Source organism: Equus asinus, chromosome 4 (genome assembly GCF_041296235.1).
Source record: "Equus asinus isolate D_3611 breed Donkey chromosome 4, EquAss-T2T_v2, whole genome shotgun sequence".
NCBI classification, from domain to species: Eukaryota; Metazoa; Chordata; class Mammalia; order Perissodactyla; family Equidae; genus Equus; species Equus asinus.
In genome coordinates, this window is record NC_091793.1 from 44,012,522 (window position 1) to 44,032,620 (window position 20,099).

Here is a 20,099-nt window from a genome sequence, read left to right on the forward strand (position 1 = left end):
TTATCTTGCTACAGGTGCATACCATGACCACATATCCCCATCCTGACTGAGGAAAACGTGCTTTTTATTTTACCCAATTAATGACTGATCAACAGTTAGTCTAATACATGCTTATTGACAAGTTCTATTGCCTCCCTTAAAGACTCCTTAAACTTTCCTCCTTTAAAGAAATCACTTAGAAACTCATCGAATAACAGATTACAATCAAAACACTTTCTCACTGATTTAAAATAGGTCATGTACATACACACCACTAAATAAAAATTGACTGCTATATACTGTTATTCATCCCTGAATGGGTAAAAACAAGTAAAAATTTAAAAAATAAGTAAATGGGGGCCGGCTAGTGGGGTAGTGGTTAAGTTCACGTGCTCTGCTTTGGCAGCCCAGGGTTCATGGGTTCAGATCCCAGGCATGGACCTGCACACCACTCATCAGGCCATGCTGTGGCAGCATCCCACATAAATAAATAGAGGAAGACTGGCACAGATGTTAGCTCAGGGACAATCTTCCTCAAGCAAAAAAGAGGAAGATTGGCAAGAGCTGTTAGCTCAGGGCAAATCTTCCTCAGCAAAAAAAAAAAGAAGAAGAAGAAGAAGAAGAAAGAAAAAGAAAAAATTAATAATAAGTAAATAGACTTGGACAAAGGAAACTTTGTGCCTGGCTTTACGGTGCCTAAGTTAAAGAACGCCAGTGGAGATATTTATGGGTCACCCTTTAGCTACTTAGCAGGTTATACTAATCTAGTACCAACATAGCCAAGAATACAGTGTCTTTAAACTTTAGTGGCTTAGGTTTAAATTCTGAATTTTCTTTTTAAGTTATAAAGGAATAAATCTCTAGGAAAAAAGAATGCATTACTTTATTTACTAATGGCCAGTATTTGCACAAAACAGAAGTTTCAAACAAAAAAAAAGCATTAGCAGCAGGTACAATTAGAGTGGTTAAAATTGTCATTTGGGACTTTTTATTTCCAAATTGCTACATGAAAAAAATTATTTATCTATACTTTTCATATAACGTTAATAAAAATAGCAGGCATGATTCAACAACCCTAGAATAGAGCAGCTGTCTCAAATGCTGTTCTTTAGCAGTTTTGTTCCAAAGAGTCTTTAGGTGCTATGCACAGCCAACGAGGGGCAACTCTATTTTAATGCCTTAGACCCGTGTTACTCAAAATACGGCCTAAGGTCAAGCAGCACTGCCACCACCTGGATCACCAGAAACGCAGGGTCTCAGCTCCCGCCCCTACTCCAACCTACTGAATCCAAACCTGCATTTTTAACAGCCTCCCAAGGGATCTGTGTACACACGGAAGTTTGAGAAGCACTTCCTTGTACATTCAAAAAAGAATCTGATTTATATCATTAGACTAAAAATTAGATGTTTTCACACTTTCAAATGTGAACAAGGACACGAGCACTGGTAACACATACAACACTACTTGGGTAAGTGCAAACTGTTGCAATCGCTTTGGAAAACAATTTGGCGTTATCTACTAAAACTGAAGACACTTAAGCCCCCATTCCAGCAATTCTGTGCATAAGCACATACCCCAGAGAAACCTGTGCACTGTACACCAGAAGGCACATAAAAGAACGTCCTTAGCAGAATTTTCACACAAGCAAAAAAACTGGAACTAACTCAAAAGAAAAGATGAATTGTGGGCTATTCATACAATGGAATATATGAAGAAGGGTATGATAAATACAAATTCCAAGGGAATGGTTATATTTGGGTAACTGGTATAAAAGCAGACAGGGGGCTTCAAAGGCACTGGTCACATTTTTTCAGCTTGGTAGTAGATACCTAAGTGTTTATTACTGTTCTTTAAACTATTCATATACAGTACATGAGAGCTTCAGTAGGAATGACACTGTGGCAGATTTTATTACTACTCCCAATTACTGTTCTCCTCCTATCAGAGGAGTATGTCTACCTCTTGCCCTGTTACTTACAGGGACTATGGGAGGATTATACTTCCTCATGTCCACTGACGTCAGGTTTGGCCATGTGACTCGCATTTGGCCCATGGAATGAGAGCAGCAGTCACACTTACAAGCACAACAGTTATGTCTCCTTTTCCCACTTTCATGAGAATGGCATGTCCTAGGTAAGTGCTGCTTCTTCAGACTGATCCTGGGACAAAGAAACAAGCAGCTACTGCAGCCAATCCACAGCAACTCACAGGCAACACGTAACACGAGAGAGAAAGCTTTGTTGCTGAAAGCCACTGAAAGTTTGGAATTATTACCACCAGCATGATCCAACAAAAGCTAACCAAAAAAGTACATGTTTAAAAAAGGAATCGGACCCACAGATTCCTGTCCATTTTCGTTTAGGAGACTCTCTGCTATACTGAGTGCTTAAGGGTTCTGTCTATGGTTAAAAAGTTTTAAAACAGTGGTTTCCAGCCGGCCCCGTGGCCGAGTGGTTGAGTTTGTGCACTCTGCTGCGGCAGCCCAGGGTTTCGCTGGTTCAGATCCTGGGCACAGACATGGCACCACTCATCAGGCCAGGCTGAGGCGGCATCCTACATGCCACAGCTAGAAGGACCCACAATTAAAAAATATACAACTATGTACCAAGGGGCTTTGGGGAGAAAAAGGAGAAATAAAATCTTAAAAAAAAAAAAACAAAACAGTGGTTTCCAAACATTAGATCTCATTAACCAGTCAAATTTCCCCCTCAAATTTACCAAGTTAAAAACAATCCTTCCCACCTCATGCCTGTTACAATGGCCATCATTAAAGGGAAAAGAGAGAACACATGCTGGTGAGGATGTGGAGAAAAAGGAACCCTTGTGCACTGTTGGTGGGAATGTCAACTGGTGCAGCCACGATGGAAAATAGTATGGAGGTTCCTCAAAAAATTAAAAATAGAACTACCATATGATCCAGCAATTTCACTTGTGGGAATATATCCAAAGGAGATGAAAACACTGACTCGAAAAGATACCTGCACCCCTATGTTCTTTGCAGCATTATTCACAATAGCCAAGACATGGAAACAACCCAAGTGTCCATCAATGGATGAATAGATAAAGAAGTTGTGGTAAATATATATTGGAAAGGAATATTATTCAGCCATAAAAAAATGAGAAAATCCTACTATTTCAACAACATGGACAGACCTTGAGGGCATTAGGCTCGGTGAAATACGTCAGATGGAGACAGACAAATACTGTATGAGCTCACTTACATGAAGAATCTAAAAACAAAATAAAACAAACTCACAGAAAAAGAAACCAGATTTGTGGTTACCAGAGGTGAGGGATAGGAGGGGAAACTGGAGGAAGGTGGTCAAACGGTATAAACTTCCAGTTATAAGATAAATAGGTACTAGGGATGTAATGTACAACATGATATAAGGTCCAACGACTATAGTTACCACTGCTGTTATAATATATACGAAAGTTAAGAGAGTAAATCCTGGGGCCGGCCCTGTGGCCAAGTGGTTAAGTTCGCACGCTCTGCTTCTGTGGCCCAGGGTTAACCGGTTTGGATCCTGGGCGCGGACCTACGCACCGCTCATCAAGCCATGCTGAGGCAGCGTCCCACATAGAGGAACTAGAATGACCTGCAACTAGGATACACAACTATGTACTGGGGTTCTGGGGAGGGAAAAGAAAAAGAGGAAGATTGGCAACAGATGTTAGGTCAGGGCCAATCTCCTCACCAAAAGAGAAAAAGCCAGTAAAAAATAAAGCAATATTTCTAAAAACAAACAAACAAACAAACAAAGAGTAAGTCCTAAGAGTTCTCATCAATAGAAGAAAAAATTTTTTTTCCATTTCTTTTTATTGTATCTATACAAGATGATGGATGTTAACTAAACTTATTGTGGTAATCATTTCACAATATATGTAAGTCAAACCTTTATGCTGTACACCTGAAACCCATATAGTAATGTATGTCAATTATATCTCAATAAAACTAGAAAAATTAAAAAATATATATAATCTAAAAATATATTAAAAAAAAGATCTTTCTCTAAAACATAAGTGTACATTTTAGCACTAGAAATGTATACAGGACAAAATCCCAGACTAAAAGATAGCCTTTCCAATGAACACATTTAGATTTATGAAAAACTCAATGTTCCCTATGAAAGCTTTGTCATGGGCCAGTTCTGGTCTACAGAGTTGTGTCAGAGAACCATTGACTTAAAGGAAAATAAACTAATACCAGACACTCCTTATGAATTCGACTTTAGTTACAAAAATGAAAAACATTAACGTTAAAATTGTTTATTTTTAAAAGTTAGGAAAAAGAAGAGTATTGTATGTGTGTTGATTTACTAAGCCAGTATCTCAGAGAAAATCTGCTCATTGTGCTGGAGGAGGCATTCTGTTCCATTGCAAAGGTTAAATACACTTGAAAAATCCAGCAGAGCTGTGAGTTAACAGGCCTAAGTGATGCCTAATTACTAAGAAAGGCATTAAATGGGAATTTAATACTTTGTTATCTTCCCATAACAATAAAAAAAAGTTCTGATGTAATCTATTACCAGTAATTATCACATTTAGGCAAAAATCCCAAAACTTGTTGATCACGTGGGTATTTTATATTTGTGTAAATACACATAAAACCACGGTACTATCACACACATCTATATACAAAACAACCCAAAAGTCATATTATGGTTATTATATATTTCTACTTTTGGCACTCTGAAAGTGTGCGTTCTGCTTTCATTTCTCTTTGAGTATATGTCTTCTATATTTCTGTTTGTTAAATGTAGATAGTGATCAAACAGGATGTATTATGTGGTTAGTTAAAATAGCTTTCAGATAGGTCATGTCAAACAAAGCTAGACCTTAGCTGATATATACAAATTATTTCCTTGTTTGATAAAAAATTTTGGTACTTTCTTTTCAAAAATATCTACTAAGTAATTAACTGTTTAACTGTATAATAAGTTCATAGGGAAGGATTATATCTATTTAATTTGCCTTTTGCAGCACCCAAACAACAGGTTAACTTTATGGCTGCTCAGTTTTCTTCATCTATTTTCATTTAAAGATCCAAACCTGTATAAACTTAAATCCTCACCAATTTCTCTCAATGACTAACTCCTTCCATTTAAGCAAAAACTATTTTTAAAAGTCTCCGTAGCCTTTTAGATATCAGTTTCATCAGCTGAATTCCTAGCTACTCCACTTCTTATCCAAAATTCCCTTTTCCTGAAGAATTTACCATGAAATCACCTTTCTAGTACAAAGATCAAACAGCTCTTACAGAATCATCCTTTTGGTGTTCTCATGTTCTCTCTGACACAGCTCTCTGCTGTCCTGCCATGACCTCATTGCCAAACCCTCCTCCCTTGAGAACTCATCAGAACCCATGAGGACACCCTAATCCCATTTATGGGGATCAAAGAACTTGACTACTGAATCATATTAAAAACTGTCTTCTCCATTTGAGCTAGCCCTACGGCTATGACTAAAACCATTTCTCGTTTTTAACCCTTTGATTTCATTATTCTCATCCACTGGACTCCCAACAGTGCTTATTTTTGGTTCCTGTTTCATACTGACTCAATGCCTTCTGGATTTCCTAAACCAGCTAAGTTATTATCTCTATTCTTCTCTAAGCTTATTTTATTCAATCAAATTTCCTTCATTCAGCTCTCCCACTTCTATACTTTCTACCAACTTGTTCTTAAATCCAGGAACTTGCACCTCATTCAAAAAGGTCACAATAAAAATATACCACCTCAAAGAAATCTACCCAAATTAATGTGGGATTATGGGTACAGAGAGGAAAGAACAGTCAAAATTAAATGCCCAAAACACAGTTAGCAATTTTCCTATCACTCATAGTTTTAAACAGAGAAATTTTAAAAACGAAAGGTATCCATTTGGTCTCCCACTGCTAATTCCCATATGGCAGAGATGACATCTTGTGTTTTCTGTGATATTTAATATATCACTTGTCCCTCAGAAGTTAAAAATCATTATGGTGATGTAAAAGAAATCTCCAGATTTCCAATGTACTCTCGCTGCTTGGCAGAGGTATAATTCATGGTATCCAGTTAAGAATGTACTATAATTAGGGGGAAAAAAAGTATATGGATCTGTTCTGCTCATTTCCTTTAGCTAACCAAGGAAAAGGAACTATTCCATGGTAACAATTCTAAAGAATGAAGGTGAACCCAGTCAATAACTATCCCACAAACTTCATAAGGTGCAAGTCTCAAAATGGTCTGAACAACAGCTGTCATAGTAATTTACATGCCTTATCTTATAATTTTTATCATTGTTCAGCCCATTTAAAAGTACTTGGAAACTGAAATATAAGAAATGCTGCCTCATAAATACTGTCCTCTCTGATGAAAAGGCTCACCTCTAAAGGGGGAGGAAAGTATTCCCTCCCACCCCCTTTTTTTTTTTTGGCTGAGATACATAAACTCCTAAAAAAATACCTTGACTTCTTTGGCTTAAACCGGAAACCGTTTACTTAAACTGAATTCAAGTACTCACACAGGTTTCATTTAGGAAACAGGTAGTGATGTCAAACTTTCTTGACAAGTTAGGAAAAATGGGAGAAAAGTCAAATGGCAATTAAGTGCCATTTCAGTAATGCTGAATTGCTGTAGAACTGGTGGTCCTGATACTCTCTAACAAACACAAAAGCTTGAGAAGTCATGGACATGATTCAGCTACTGATATCCAAAAGCTAGCTGATTCCATAACGCAAGCACTCATTTCTAAGATTGCCCACTGACAGAAAAGAGTAATATCATAAGATTTATCAATCCTAAAATTTCTATATGCCTAAAAGATACCCAAACATTTGTAAAGAATTTGTTTAAGCCCAGAGAAATAATCAGTGGGTACAATAAATCTTCTGTATAATAAGCCTCAAGACATCTCAAGTAATTTTTCAGAGGAAACCAGAGCCCAAGCAACTGATTTTTGTTTTCAGAATCACAACCCTCAACTCTACTAAAAAATAAAAATAAAATTAATAAAGAATTTTTTAAAGAATGCTTTCTTTGGAAGAAGGATACATCAAAAACAAGCCAATGAATCAACTAAAACACAATCCACAATTAAACCATTTCTACTTATTGAGAAAATGTTGACAGAATAAACATGGCGTGTGCCCAAAGAACTAAGCGTACTGAATAAACAAAGTAAAGTTCTTTTCTACCAAATGCCGTCAGTTAGATTACACCTAGCCCTACCAAACCAAGAGAAAAGTGAAAAAGAATTTCAATCATTGAACTAGGTATTCTGATTAAATTGTCAGTCATACATAGTTTTTATAATACAGAAAGCAAACAACTACCAGAAATATCAGTTACTGTCACTGTTGAAACAAGCTGATGAATGGATGGACAGCAAACAAGGTGAATCAGAGAACTCTTGTTTTGAAGTTGAGAAACCACTTTTAAACCACAAAAAAAAAGTATACTTCCCCTACTCTGTCTTAAACATTTCTTACATATATCTTATTAAAAAAAAACTATCAAACAGGGGCTGGCCCAGTGGCGTAGAGGTTAAGTTCGTACGCTCTGCTTCGGCGGCCCAAGGTTCACAAGGTCATCAGAGCCCAGGTGTGGACCTAGCACGGCTCATCAAGAAACACTGTGGCGGCATCCCACATAAAGCAGAGGAAGATTGGCAAGAGATGTTAGCTCAGGGCCAATCTTTCTCACAAAAACACACACACAAAAAAACGACCAAACACAGTGACTCTCTCCTGCAACTGACATTCATTGATTTCCTACAAACTACAACTCAGAACATCACCTTCTCATCATTTATCCCTATAAAAAGTTGCATGAAACTTTATTCATAAATTATAGCTACAGAAAGTCTTACTACTGAAAACTGGTATTTTTACTTTAATAATGATTGAGCCACCTTTTTCTTTAACTTTAGCAATGAGGAAACTTACAGCAACATCTGAAACTCAATCTGTGATCAATTTATTCATCTCCAACTTTTATCTTCTCCGGTACTGGTTTTGTAATTCTTTTTTTTTAAACCAATATTTCTTACAGGTGTTGTTTTTCATAAACTGACAACACCTTTGTGTAAAAGTATACATAGGAATAAAACATAAATAACACATTTCCTCACCGGTTTTCTCTGGCACTTATAAATATGAAATACCTAATTTTAGAAACTAGGCAACTAGAGTTCATCAGCATTTCAAATGAGCAGAAATTATTATTCAGAACTTATACAAAAGTATACTTTCATACTTTTACCCTTAACACATCTTTATACTCTTAGAAAGAATCCAGTTTTAAAAATGCAAACACACTTCCGGGACCAACTTAAAATATACACTTGACTCTTTGTATAATTCAACTGAAAATTGAAAATAGAAGCTGCCAGAATTTTAAGGTGCAAAAAGAATGTCAATGTGTCAACATTTAAAATAAAAAAATCTTTTCAAGAAAAGGGAGAGAAAGAAAGGAAGCTGCCGTGTCAAAGTTTAAAAGAAAAACGAAAGTTTCTTTATAAGATAAGTGAAAGGAAAAAATGATTTGCCACATGTAGGGTTATCACTTTTCTTCTACATTTAAGACCAAGGGTGTCCCATAACTTTCATGGCTATCCCATTTCAAACATCTACTCAGAGCACTTGTGGTCATCCACAGTTCCTTCTCTCTGTTGTGGAGGTGAAGCAGCCACTATACCCTGATGAGGCCACATTAAATCACATTACCTTCCATTAGGTGATGAAATAGGACAGCTCTGACACCGAAGTCTTCCTCAGCTGGTGGCCCAACATCACCTACCCTGGCTGGGACACCGTTACAATGGCACCATCCAGGTGGGGATGAAGCCAATCTTCTACCTTTCCCAAACTGTACCTTCCCTGGTACACGGTGAAGTCAGTTCAAGCACACAAACTTATTCCAAGAGATTATATGCAGATTAGATAAACTACAGGTGCACAGCGTTATGGTGTTCCAGTTACTTAATCATCTTGACATCAAACTGAAACAATGACCTTACTTTTTCAGTATCTTCACTCCCTGCAATCAAGTCTCTCCTCTACCTTTTGGTCAGGGCAGTGTACTTTTTTATTCAAATACCAGTGTGAAAAAAAAAAAAGGAGCCCTTTGGGCTCTAAGTCCAACTTGAAGTTCAAGCTAAAACTGCTCTCAAAGCCACCCCAAAACCAAGTCAGTTGCCATATAATTGGTCTTTGCTGATAAAAATGTCCTAACTACGCTTCTTTCCCAGCTAATTTGAAACTGCTTCTAACGTCCACAGGCATGGAGTTCTCTTTTATTCTTTTTCTTTTATTCACAGAAGCAATATGTGTTCAATGAAAAAAAAAGTCTAGGATAAACAAAAATTATTTATTCTGGAAATCCACCATCCAGAGATAATCACTGATGACATACTGGTGTATATGATTTTACTATATTTTTTCTCTATATATGTTTAAAACAAAAATAGGCTCATATTACACATACTGTTTTGTATCCTGCTCTTTGCATTTCATAAAATATAAAAAAATTTTCCTAATCAATATTATTCTACAGTCATTTATTTATTTATTTTTGGCAGGGAAGGAGTCACCCTGAGCTAACATCTGTTGACAATCTTCCTCTTTTTTTTTTCCCTCCCCAAAGCCCCAGGACATGGTTGTATATCCTAGTTCTAAATCCTTCCAGTTCTTCTATGTGAACCGCCGCCGCAGCATGGGGACTGACAGACGAATGGTGTGGTTCCACGCCCAGAAAATGAACCCAGGCTGCCGAAGCTGAGGACGCCCAACTTTAACCACTAGACCATCAGGGCTGGCTCCTACAAAGTTATTTTTAATGGCTACTTACAGTTTCCTCTTCCTAAAACTCCCAGGAGCTCTAAGACTTCTTTCTTTCTTTCCTACTTCTCTCACTCCACACATTCTCCAATGGGAACACCACAACTAAAAGGTAACAGCCTTCATTCAATTAACACATCCTAAACACCATCAGACAACTAAAATCCTGCTGTAGTCATTTTTCATAGCTGTGATCTCATTTATATTTGTTAGATGATAGTGAATAAATAACTGCATCTGTCCACCAAGCTCCGAGGCAGGGCCAGATTACCACCCTGTCTATGGTGTGTCTCCCCTACAATCCATCATGTGTAATTCAAAACGATAACAAAATAAGAGTCACAAAAAGGTATGATTTTTCCCAGAAAGACTGCCTCACTGTTTCTTTTAAAAATTACAAAACATTAAGCTATTTAAATTTTCTCCTCTTTTGGTGCCCTCTTGCTAACACTCAAACACACGCTTAGATTGCCTGTTAAGCATTGCCCCCAGGGAGTGAGAAAGGAATAGGTTTTGTTCTAAGGAATAATATGAGCTTAAATTCAGATTATAGAATCTATGCACAGTCAAAATCCCAGCCTGAGTATACAGATTTCAGTCAGGTACCTTTTGAAAAGGAGAATACTAACTGCCCGTTGAAAGCTGTGGAATCAGTGGCAAACACTACGCTATGTTTGAAATTGTACAGGGCTTACCGGGATATTTGCTATGCTTTCATTAGCTGAATCAATCAATAACATGACGTGCACTGAGTGATTTTATGGGGGAATTTCAAGTGACTTATTCAGCAAATCTTCACACTTCAATTAAGAGAGATGATTTGCTTCCAAAAAAATTAAATGTCAAGAAGTGTCAACACACTGATGATACTGACAGTTGTTAAGAGCTTGGGCTCCAAAGTCAAACTGCTTTGGCTTCAATTCTGACTTTCACCAGCTGTGGGACCTATGCCTCAGTTTCCTCAAGAAAAGAGATCTCCTTCATTGGCTTATTGTGAGGCTTAAATGGCTGAATACATGTAAAGTGCTTAGGACAATAAATTGAGTCTTCAATAAATGTTAGCTACTTAGCATCATTATTCATCATTATTGTTATACATTCTTAGAAAAGCCTCAACACCTAGCTTTCCACCTCTTTCTCCCCTCTCTAAGGAATATGTTACACCACCGAATCACAAAAATGTTACACATTGCTGTATTGAACCCTTGGCTTATAATTTTCAGATCAACTGTTTTGTTCCCATTTTCTCTAAAAAATCAACTGAAGGTTAATATTTACATTTTACACAACTTATCCATCCTACTTTTAATTAAACCGCCAGTGTGCTATAAACTGTGGTGTACATGCACTGACCAATATATACACACACTAACAGTACTTATGTATACTCAACATACAGGTGTTCAGGAAACCACATGTTTTAAAAGGAAAAAAGAAAACGGAAGCTGGAATAGGAAGTAGCTCTTACACGATTGTTAAATTTAAGTATCATCTCTCATGTATTTTTTAACTTTTAAAAAGATATCTAAATAACATTTTTACAATTTACAAATACACAGACTACCGTAAACCATACTGCAAGGTTTACGCTGGACTAAAGAGTAAGTCTCCTCAACCAGAACGTGAAGCATGAGAAAGTCGGAACCCATCGTGAGTTTGCCTGGGTTATATGCAAAACTCATAATCTAGAAATGCTAGAGTATGAGAGTTTTTTGACTTTTTTTACAATGAGAATTAGAATGTTACTATAAAAATGTGTTATTAATTGTTTGTTATCTAAAAGATAGAGGAAAATGGCAGATATAATGAAGAAAATAACAGGCCGGGCTTTGGACTCTGGGACTACTTATTAATTTTGCTTTCTTGGTCACTGATATAACAGCCTGCTTTAAGTCCCAAGAGAACGCTGAAAAAGATTTCCCCACTAAATGCTCCTTTGGCCTTATTAATTTCCTATATTGTTTACTCTTACCTTACCAGGAATACGAATAACTCATCAAAAAGCCACTCGGGGGGCGGCCCCATGGCCAAGTGGTTGGGTTCACGCACTCTGCTTCAGTGGCCCAGGGTTTCATGGGTTCAATCCTGGGCGTGGACATGGCACCGCTCATCAGGCTACACTGAGGCAGCATCCCACATGCCACAGCTAGAGGGACCCACAACTAAAATATACAACTATGTACTGGGGGGAATTTGGGGAGAAAAAGGAAAAATAAAACCTTAAAAAAAAATAGACTTCATTTATATGTACTTATCTCACGTAATCTTTTTTAAAAACCTAGGAGACAGACATGTTCATACATTACAGTTAGGAAACTGAGTCTCAGAGAGGTTAAGTAATATGCCCAAGTTAGTAAGATAAAGACTTCGGACCTGATTTCACAACTTTCTGACTAACCAACTAATGATAAGGAAGACACCACAGGCATTCTCTGTTAGGATCCTTCTACGCCAGTCTAAGTGGCCATGGGGGATGAAGATTATAGAACCAAGGTCTTTCTGGTGCTCCCTCGCCACTCCACTCTGCCCAACACTGGAGTGGAGTAAATTGGGTTCAAGTTATTTTTTTTGACACAGTTGATTGCTCAAGTATGAAAACAGATCCTTCCCAGGTCTCATTTCTGATTCACAGGTGAACTCTCTGCATTATCTTCTATTACACAATTAATAAATGAACAAATATTTACTGAAGACCCAGAAATGTAGCCATATCATAAATGGCTCTTTTTATAAGTGCCATATAAAATAGTGTAGAAGGAAGAGACCACTTATATCATTAGTACCTGCCCCCCAAATGTTCTTACTTTAGAATACATTATTACTATTACTGGACTTACTTAGATGAAGGTTGCCCTTTATTAGTCTACGAGCTTTTGATACAAAATTCTGCATATTCCCTACTCAGAATCAGTCAAAATGTAGTTGTTCACTAAACACAAGTTAGAAGAAGGAATGAATGAAATGATGATGAGCCTTAAAGAACCTCAAAGAACAAGTAAGAAGTAGAGAGATGGGAAAAAAAGAAGGGGAAGTGCGTTCTAACAAGGTGACTGGTAACCAAGCAGAAAATGGCTGGAGAAATGAATAGATGGGTCTGAGTAGAAGAGTCATGTCACCAAGCAGCAAAATGGTAAACCAGGGAAGATCTGGAAGTCCTGACTGGGTGGCTTAGGACTTCATTTTCCAAATTAGGCCAAATGTTTTTAAACATTTATTTTTAACGCAGAGGAAGTCTTTGTTTAAATTAAAGCCTACATGAAATCCCAATATATAAAACAGGTCAAAGCAAAGCAGCAGAGGCTGAAGCACCGCTCTGCCCCCAGCTTACCTAATGGGAGAGGACCCTGAGCCCCTCCTTGGAGCACAGTTTGAAAAGCACTGGGTTAGAAAAAGGTCTGGAAGGACAGATACTAAAGTGCTCGGAGCACTGGCCCCTGGAGAACCGGGTTGGCCTAGGTTGCAGGGTAGGGTAAGAAAGGACTCGAAATATCATTTTCACTTTTTAAATCTTGCATATTTCTATATCATTTGAACTTTTGTTTACACTGAGTACTTTTTACTTTAAAAAGTAATAAATAAGAGCCATTACTCTAAAAAAGCATTTTTAATGGCTAAATTTCTTCATGTGGATTGCTGCATTTTAATGAACCATTTCCTTGTAGCAGGACATTTTCTTGACTAAATTACATTGCAATGAAAATGAACATTTTGCCCATAATACTTTCCCATATTTAGAATTATTTCCTCAGGATAAATTTGTACAAGTTAACAGTTTCAATTTAAGTTCTACAATGCACTGCTTAAAATAGGATTCTGTAGAACATAAAAATATAAAATTCAATGAGTATTTTTTAAAAGCCATCCTATATTAGCAAAATTGGATTCTAGTATTCATGTTTAAGATATGTAAAATCTAATTTACAATACTAATTAGCAAAGTTTCCACATCTCGAAAATATATTAAAGAGGAATTTGAATCAGAACTTGAAATCTCTCTACCTTTCATGAATTTTTCATAACTTCTTGCCACTTATCAAAACCATATATTGAAAGAATTTTTCCTTCACAGTTGAGTCTCACAATCTAATTCTGTGAAGTCACAGAACAGTGACAGTACAATCCTTCTCTGGCAACAAACTGACATCACCATTAAATTCTTATTTGTAAGTTCTTTGGGGTATATGGATGTTCTATTTTTACTTCTAAGACCAAAATCTATTTCCTGTTGCCTCTCCATGAAGCTCATATGATTGATACATTCTCACCTAATTTATTCTCTTTGTCCCCAGCCATCTTTATAAAACTCCCTTTGTGAGTGCTCAGAGAATGCCTATCTGTTCAAATAAAATATAAATGCCTGCTGGATTGCCTCCTCCTGCGAACAATCTGTTATTGCTGTGTACACCTTAGGAGGAGAAACTCAAAAATCAGGGAAAGTGGTTGTTCTTTTTCTTATCTCTATTACCGTTTTAAAACAAGAGTTTTTGTTGTTATTATCTTTTAAATAAGTACCTGTGGTTCTATCATGAACATGATTCCAACTGAGAAAAAAAGAAATCTCTAATAAAAACTTTTTCATTTTCCAAAAGCAAGTATTATTAGAAACATCAAGGTCCTGTGGGGGCCTGGAATTGGCCACCCCAAGATATGTCTCTTTGGCATGATGATTATTTGAGGCTGGTTACTTTGCAGACAGGAAAGCAACTGAAAAGTAGAACTTGCTTGCCCTTTGTTAGGAGACATTTACATTGTAAAGGAAATCTCCATCTGTAAAGGTCCCTCCCTCTCTGTACCAGGAAGAAGAGGGAGATGACTTCATCTCTAGAAACTCTTAATCAATACCAAAGGCAAGGACTTAAATCTTCATTTTGTTTGCTGTACTTTTGTGGTAATCTCCCATGATCCACTCCCCCTCCACCCCCAACATCCTTCTTTGTCCTTAGCTGAAGATGATATTTAAGGTGAGGGCTTCAGCCATTTTGGCGAGTTGCTCAGTTTGCCTGAGCCTCTCCCATGTATACATGTTATAAAGCTTTGTTTAATTTTCTCCCGCTATTGTGTCTCATGTGAATTTAATTCGTTCTCCGGCCAGACAAACCCAGAGAGGATAAAAAAAATGTCTTCCTCCCCTACAGTCCTTTCTACTACTATGTAACAGTTCTAATATTAAGGCTATTTAGACTATCAACAAAGATTTGCTTAGTCCCTTCTGAGTCTAGGATGCTAACTGCCAGAGATCCGATGCGAACAAGATAGAAGCAAGGTCTGCTCTCACAGATCTTTTGGTCTTGGTGCAAAGGCACTTAGGCAAACAAGAAATCTTCATGAAATGAGAGGTTCCAGTACCAAAAATAGTGTACAGATTCTTTAGAAGAAATAGATTGGAACTAGATTTTGGAATACCTGTAACACTGGGCCAAGGAATTTGAAGTTCATTCTCAAGTAGACAAAGACTAGGTACTCAAAGGGATCTTAAGAAAATATGAATCTAGTCAGGCCCTGATTAAAACTTTTCAATGGCTTCTCATCTCCTCTAAGATAAATCCAAAGGCTCTAACAAGTTAACTAAATCTTGCATAACCATCCCCACGTACCCAAGACCTTTGGCTGTGGTCATACTGCCCTTTTTCTTGTTTCCTCTATTGTAGGGATTTTCAAACTTTATACGTCACAATCAGTACGTATCTACATGTGACACTCTTATTTTCGATTTTACTTCTTTTTTAAAACATGCAGGCCACAACCCACTTGATTTTACAATCTACTGGTAGGTGCCTAGGTGCCTGCAGTTTGAAAAATACTAGTTTATATACCATTCTCTCTCTCACTTCTTCGCCTTCCCACATGTTCTTTTTGTCTGAAACACTCTTGCTGAGAGACAATGGGCTACTTCCTATTCTACTTTGTGGTGTTAGCTCTTAAACATCACTTCTGTGACCCTCTTAGATTAGTTCCTCTTCCTCTGTGGTCCCAAAGTACTCAACGCTTTCTAACATTTATTATGCTACCATTTATTGTGCTAATTGTCTTTCTAGGCTGTAAACTCTGCGAGAGCAAGGACCCATTCTTGTTCACTGCTGAATTCTGAGAACCTAGCCCAGCACCTTTTACATATGAGACACTCAATAAATGTTTGAGGAGTAAAACAAGTAAGGAAATGAACTTGAATAATCTACGTATTTAACCTCACAATGAAATGATCACCCACTTAAAAACTGTTAAGAGGGTTAGCTATCTTCAGGGAAAATATATTCTCAGTTCCAATTTTATAAATGGTGACTAAGTTTTCCTAGACTAGCCCACAAAATACTATTACCCACAACACACTTAACTGATGAGAGGATGGCTGCTTATCTCCCTCCCTGCAGTGACAATAGAGCTTTCACTGCTCTAAGCAGAAGAAAATTTGTATTGAAAGGACACTTTTCTTTCTCTCCACCCCAGCAGTAGCTCCTCCTAGGGAAAGTGACTTATCTAATAGCTAAGATAGGGACAAAGGTCAATATTGAAGACAGGCCCCACCCCTGAGCTCTCACTGGCTCTCGTGGACTTGTATGGCTTCAAGAAGAGAAAGTGTCACTTTTCATTCAAACTCCTGAGAGGTAAACTCCTTGAGACAGGATTTTCCCTCCCTGCATGGGGGACCTGCAGTTTTTTAGGTGCTAGTTTCATCTCAGTAGGTAAATTAAGAAGGAATAGAGTGAGCACGAGTCTAAGCTAAATTCTCCAATCCAGCTTTACCAGAAATGAAAATTATACTATTACTTTAATAGCATTTTAATCTTCATCTGGCTTCTTGCATCTAATCTCAATTTGACCAGAATCTGGAGAGAGAAGGGGTATAATTAGCACACTGAAATGCTTCAACATGAACAACAGTAATCCCAGTCTGCTTTCTGGGTCCTAGGAGAAGAGCAACAGAGGAACAAGGTGTGGCAAAAGGGAAGAGGAATGGAATGAAGGGGAAGGAGGTTCTTCCACATTTCCTGTTTAGAATTTTTCTTGGGCAAAAAGGTCTAAGTAAGTTGAATCTGTCTTTATATCCTACAACCTTCTCTTCCAGATTGTTTCTCATTTTTGCTTTTCTTTTCTCATTTTCCAGACCCCTCATGTCCATTGAAAGATGTCCATTTTCAACACCCACACTGTAAGAAAAAGAATAGGTTGTGCCCAAACCTCCAAAATGTCTCATGATCCCTCACTACTTACACGCGTTGCCCTCCTCAAGTTGAAAACTCCCATTTCCATAGTGCAGCTGATGAGGGGAAAAGCAATCTGATGAATCCATTCACATGAAGGTAAAATAGCCTTTGAACCCTACTGGAGATACATGTGTATTTTTTCATTATATATATTTATTTTTATATTTATATACATATACATTAAGTTACAGAACCTAACTACATATATAGAACCTAGTAATTGCAGAGAAAAGATGAAGGTGCCTAGAAGTCTATCATAAAGAAAGCAAGTCTGCTTTGACCAGTATTTCCCAGGGCTCATGTCCCCAAAGTTGTTCCCAATTTTCACTGCCACCTACTTTCAGTCCTTCTCAATAAATGACACTAAAAACTCCAGTGGGCAGAGAAGGCCATCTTGGGAAAGGATGTGTAGCTATAGGATATCTGTACCTCCATGGGGCGAGTCAGTAACAATCATTATTAGATTGGATAGGTTATATTTTCAATATGTTTGATAATCATTCCATTAGCTAAAACAAAACAAAACATACACTCAGGTTATATATGGGAATTATTAGCCTCATTCTACTAATGAAGTCAATGAGGCATAAAAGGGTTAAATAATGCTTCCATTGTTTTGTAATTTAATAGCTGAAGAGCAGGATGGGACTGCTCTTCACACACTTTTAATCAATTGCTTCTCCATTATTTCCACATGGAAATCTTTAATTTTATTTTCTATAATGTTTCTGAAATTTGGTAGTGTATTTTTGAACAGTCATATTAGAGTAATAGAAAAATGAGCTTGAATTCCCAGGAGGCAAGTGTTTTGCCTTTTTCAGTGGTTTTTGCTACAAAGGACGTAAGGCTAATGCTGAATTTGTGTACACTCAGAAATTCACCACGAAATAAGCATAGCAGCATTCATTCAGCTGTAAGTGGCTCTTAAGTTCAGTGCCATCAAAAATATTTATGTGCCACCCACATATGATTATAACTCTCATAAACACTACACAAACTTAGGAAAAGAAGATCTTCCACTTTGCCTGAGAAGTAAGCATATAAAATTTCAATTGAGTAATTGGTGTTTGCTATTTTTTATTAGTTTAGCTAGTCACCAAAATAAATTATTTGTAATTAAAGCGACAACTGGGACTTTTCAAACCAAGCTTAGGAGAGATGAAAATGCTAACTGTGTGTGGTGTTTCTTGAGCCTTGACATGTCATGAACAGACCTCTGAGGGTCTTCTCAAAATATCAGAAAAGGGGAAGGAGTAGTAAGATACCCAAGAATTGACAGGTAGGGTATTCTGAAAGACATAAATGGCACTTGTTCCCTTTTCCTCATATAGAAGCATTATGTTGCTTGGTGTCAGGCTGGTTGGCGTTTTTAGTCAGAACTAGCCCCCAAACCTAGAATTTTTTTTACAAATGAACAACATAATTCAGCAACAAAAAGACGAATAACTCAATTAAAATATGAGCAAAAGATCTGAACAGACATTTCTTCAAAGAAGATATACAAATGGTCAATAAGCACATGAAAAGACGCTCAACATCACTAATCCTTAGGGAAATGCAAATCAATACCACTTCACACCACTAGGATGCCTGTCACAAAAATTAGCTGATAGACAACAGCAAGTGTTAGGACATGGAGAAACTGGAACCCTCATATACTGTTGGGTGGGGACGTAGAATGGTGCAGCTACTTTGGAAAAGTTGGACAGTTCCGCAAAAAGTTAAACATACAGACCCAAAAGAAGTGAAATCATATGCCCACATAAAAACTTGTACACCAATGGTCATAGCAGCATTATTCACAACAGCCAAAAAGTTGAAACATCCTTAATGTCCATCAACTGATAATGGATGAACAAAACGTGATACTGTGGTACACCAATACAATGGAATATTATCCAGCCACAAAAAAGCACGAAGTACTGATAAACGCTACAACATGGATGAACCTTGAAAACATTAGGCTATGTGAAAGAAGCCAGACACAAAAAAACACATATTGTATGATTCCATGTATACGAACTTTCCAGAAGAGGCAAATCCACAGAGACAGAAAGTAGATTAGCAGTTGCCAGGGGTGGGGTCAGCGGAGAACGAGGAGTGACTACTAATGGGCACAGGATTTCATTTTGGGGGGATGAAAATGTTCTGGATGGTGGTGACAGTTGCAAAACTTTGTGAATATCCGAAAAGCCACACTTTCAAAGGATGCATTTTATGGTATAAGTATATCTCAATTTAAAAAAAACACAACAAATTGTTCAATTACAGGAGACTGCATAGCTATGTAATATACATGTAAAGGTAATATATATGTATATATACGTATATGTAATCCCTTTCCATAAATGAACATTTGGGTTTTTTTACTGAGATACACTTCCCCTATATAAAGAAAGGAATGAAAGAAGAGGGTGACACAGAGCGATCGCTGAGCCCCGAGCCGCGGACCTGGGGTGTGCCGAGCCAGCCTCACAGCGTCTGCATCCGTCTCACCGTCCACCCATCAGAACACCTGAGCCTGGCCCGGCGTCCGGCGCCAGGGACAACCCGCCCCGGCGCCCGCCCCGCTGCGGCGCCCGAAGCCAGCCTGCCCTCCGCCCGAGGAGGGACGGGCACGGCGGCCCGGGCTCGAGCGCTGCCCGCGGCCCGGAGGGGGCTCGGCGGCTCGGGGGGCCCGCCGCGCGGCCGCTCCCCGCGGCCCCAGCCCTCCCGCAGGGCCCCGCCCCACCTCCCTCCGGCGCCCGGGATGCGCCCGGAGCCCGAGCCGCGGCCACAGCCGAGGCTGTCCCTCCATTCCCACCTGCCCCGGGACGCGGCAGCGGCGGCGGCGGACGGTGTGAGGAGAAGGGACCCCGCCTCCTCAGACCCGAGCGAGGCACCCCGGCGCGGGATGGAAGGCGCATTCACCTAGTCCCCCCGCGGCGGCGGCGGCGGCGGCTGCCCAGGGCCCGCGGCTCCTTCCGACTCGCGCGCCTCCTCGCGCCCTCGCGGCCCCGCGCTGACAGCCCGGAGCCGGCGCCCGCGGCCCGCTCGCTCCCCGCCCGCCGCCCCGCCCCCGCGCGGCCGCCCGGCGCAGGCGCAGTCGCGCCGCCGC

The 20,099-nt window shown here is 38.8% G+C and overlaps 1 protein-coding gene across 8 annotated transcripts in view; it reads right to left on the reverse strand.

Annotated features, from left to right (window-relative positions):
* Positions 1-20,099, reverse strand: part of SLC41A2 (solute carrier family 41 member 2) — a 121,778-nt gene that overhangs the window by 101,427 nt on the left and 252 nt on the right. For 3 of the 8 annotated variants that reach the window (XR_011502673.1, XM_070507186.1, XM_070507185.1), the window contains exon 1: positions 19,913-20,080. The exons of 1 other annotated variant lie outside the window; for it this stretch is intronic. The gene's annotated coding sequence lies outside the window, so the exon portion shown is untranslated. Of the gene's footprint in view, positions 1-19,805; positions 20,081-20,099 lie in introns of those variants that run through there. 4 more of the 8 variants (XM_044746342.2, XM_070507184.1, XM_070507183.1 and 1 more) reach the window with 2 other exon arrangements.